The sequence below is a fragment of the Petaurus breviceps genome, unplaced genomic scaffold (genome assembly GCF_028583685.1).
Source record: "Petaurus breviceps papuanus isolate PSGF00001 unplaced genomic scaffold, PetGlider_PUasm1.0 171, whole genome shotgun sequence".
Classification (NCBI taxonomy): Eukaryota; Metazoa; Chordata; class Mammalia; order Diprotodontia; family Petauridae; genus Petaurus; species Petaurus breviceps.
This window is the reverse complement of record NW_027185754.1, coordinates 9,344,187-9,347,847: the sequence shown is the minus strand read 5'-3', so window position 1 is coordinate 9,347,847 and position 3,661 is coordinate 9,344,187.

The window sequence follows — 3,661 nt, the reverse complement described above, 5'->3', positions numbered from 1 at the left end:
CTCTCTCTCTCTCTCTCTCTCTCTCTGTCTCTCTGTCTCTCTGTCTCTCTCTCTCTGTCTGTCTCTCTCTCTGTCTCTCTCTCTCTCTGTCTCATCTGCCAGTCTAATCCTGGAAAGGTTCCATGGATGAGTATTCAAGTTAACAATTGTAACATATCATAAAATAATCAGGTAAACTGAGAGTTTTACATATAGTATGAATATCCTGTAGGTTACCAATTTAAAAAAAAAATGAGTGTAGTAAAAGTATTTAACATGAAAATTATGCCAAAGACCATTTCATCCTTTTGATTCACAAACTCCCTCAGAATTTTTCAAAGCTACTTTATGAACCACATTTCATAAAAGGTGAAAGCCCTTCTGATCATTTCAGCTCTCTGTTTCTTTAGATTCTGGAAAAAATGGAATCACAGGGTTTAAACCTAATAGAGCTCTCAGAGATCATCAAAGGCCAGGGGAGGAGGAGAGACTTGCCCAAGGTCACATGGTAAGTAACAAAGGCAGGATTTGAACCTAGATTTGAACCTAGATTCTGAACCCCCTAATGGCAGCCCACCACTCCTTGCCTGCATATATATTACAATATCTATTTAAATCTTCCTCTTGAATTCTGACCGTGTGTTCCCAAAAGTGATTCTAGCATAGCACAAGTTCTGGCAGGTCCTGGACCCACTGAAAGGCCGTGTCTGTCAGCAAGGGACCAGCCAGATGGGGGCTGCTTGTCATAACCAGGTTCCCTCTGGAGGTGAATAGAACACCTGAAACAGATTTCTACGTATTGAGGGTAGAGAATCACAGACTCCCTCAGTGTAACCTATCAGGCAAGAGATCATGCAGTCTTCAGTGAGGAGGAATACTCTCTCCTGAAGCTGCCCATTCTAGTTTGGGATAGCTCTGACTTAAGGAAATTTTGGGTAATGTCAAGCCTACATGATGGGTAGCTATGTGGTACAGTAGATTGAGTGATTGGCCTGGAGTCAAAAAGACCTGAGTTCAAATCTGTCCTTAGATTTCTAACTGTGTGACCTGGACAAGTCACTTAACCCTCTTTGCCTCTGTTTCCTTATCTGTAAAACGAGCTGGAGAAGAAAATAGCAAACAAATCCATTACTTTTGCCAAGAAAACTCCAAATGGGGTTGAACACAACCAAAATGATTCAACAACGGCAGTAACCTTACATTTTCTGTTTCATAGTTTTCACTCATTGCTGCTGGTGCTGCCTTCTGGAGTCAAACAGAACAAATCAAATTCCTCCTCTTCATGACAGTCTTTCAGTACATCACATTCCCTCTGAGTCTTCTCTTCTCCAAGCCCTCAATTAAATTAAACATCGCCCTCAATTCTTCAACTGATCGGCATTGACATAGACTCACCCCCCGCCCCTGCCCATGTCTTGGCTGCCTGTACACTCCCCTGTACACTCTCCAGATTCTTAATGTCCTTCCTAAACTGTTGCACCCAGAACTGAACACAAATCTTCAGAAGAGGTTTGACTAAACCAGAATATGCAGGAGTGATCACATCTTTGTTCCTAAAAGTTATGCCTCTCTTAATAAAGTCCAACATCCCATCAACATTTTTGACTGACCCATCACATTGCAAACTGTTACTGAGCTTACTGTTCACTAAAACTCCCTAGATTTTTTTTCAGGTGAACTACCATATACCTGTGCCTCCCCATTCTATGCCTGGGGATAAATTTCATTTTCATGGGGTAAAGTGGAGATCAAAATGATTACATTCATGGAATAAACACCTAACTCCTGACCTGGCTCTACTAATATTATTAAAATCAGTTCAGAGGTCAGGTTCACCTCTATCCTGTGTCACTGACATGTGAGGCAATTCCATATACCTTGTAAAATGCATAAGAAGGGCAGTGGTGAAATGGGAAAGAAAAATGCTCAAATAAAGAATTTCTATCTAAGACACACATGTATGTATATTTAAATGTGTATATATACATATATGTAAATGTATATTTATGTATGTGTGTATATGGGGTATGTCTAGTTATAGTTTTGTATACACACACACACACACACACATATATATATATATATATCGCCAAAAGTCACATCCCAATAGATAAGTGGTCCAAAATATATGAGCAAAGCATTCTTTAAAAATTACAAACTATTAAAAAGTATATAAAAGAATGTTCCATATCACTAATTATAAGAGAAATGCAAATCAAAACAACCCTAAGATTTTGTCTCATACCCAGAAAATTAGCAAATCACAAAAGATGGGGATAGCTGACATTAAAAGGGTTGTGGGAAGATATACACATGAATGCATCATTGGTAGAGCTGTGAATTAGAATGACCATTTTGGACAGCAATTTGGAATGAAACAAATAAATGACTAAAATGTTCACTTTCTTTGACCTGGAGATTCTCTATTACTTGCCATATTCCCCAAGGAGGTCATTGATAAGAAAATATTCCCATAACAATTATAGCAGCAGTTTTTGTGGTAGCCTGGAATTTACAACAAATTTTGGAAACAAAAATTGGAAACAAAAACTATCTTTCACTTGGGAAATGGCTAAACAAATTGTGAAACATGAATGTATGGAATATTACTGTTGTAACTCCTGACCCCAAACCCATTGGTATGGGACTCTCACCTCATTGGCGAAGATGATTATCCTTCCCTGTGTGAGGGGTAGGGCAGTGTTGGCAAGAGCCAGAGAACTCCAGACTTCTTCTATTCTCTTTGGACTTTTCAAGCTTCAAGTCTTTAAGCTTTGAGATGCTTCAGGCACTTCTGGCTTCCACTTTTAAGAAGGAAAACAGATGAGACAAGAAGACCATGGGAAGGCATGAGGGGAGCTGGCAGTCTCTATCCTGTTCCTTTCCCTAGCTTGCTACTTTAGAAACTTCAGAGTTTCCCCTTGGGTGAGATCCAGGGCTCTCTCTTAACCGACTTGAATTATCTCACTTCCATTTGGAGAGCTCCTTGACTCTGCATTGTCTGGTATATATTTTTCTATGTGTACCTTCTCTGATTTCTGTTTTGCTGCTGATTTGAATAAAAGGGTTTTCTTGGCTAAGGAGTATGCAGGTTCATTGTGGAACTAGTATTAGGTGGCAAAAGGATCAAGTTTTGGATATGAGCTTGAGGTCCTCCTTTCTGCCCAAATAATAACCAAGTGATCAGAAGTTATATTGAACCCAATCATATTTCTCATAATAATAATGTTTAAGGGAGCAGATAGATGTAATTCTAGTCTGGTTCTCCCTCTCTTTAAGGAGAGCAGAATGGCCTCCAGCCCCAATTTCCTGCTTTCCTTCCTGGCAGAAATGAAAATTTCCCTTGGAGAAGAGTGGGGAGAGAAGAAGCTGGAGTTGTCCATGCTGTTTCCCTCTGAGTCACACAATGACCCCCCCCCTCCACCATGCTACATGTGAGAGTTCTCACCACATGTGGGGCCCCTCTACACTTGGGACTCTCCCTATACTGTGTTGTAAGAAATCATGAATATGGTACATACAGAGAAGCATGGAAAGATATGACCTGATGTAGAACGACTTAAGCAGAATGAAGAAAGCAATATACAGAATGACTACAATAATGCATATGGAACCACCACAAAATAATTAAAAGTGCAAAATTTCAAAGAACAAATATAACTCCAAAGAAAAGATATGAAGA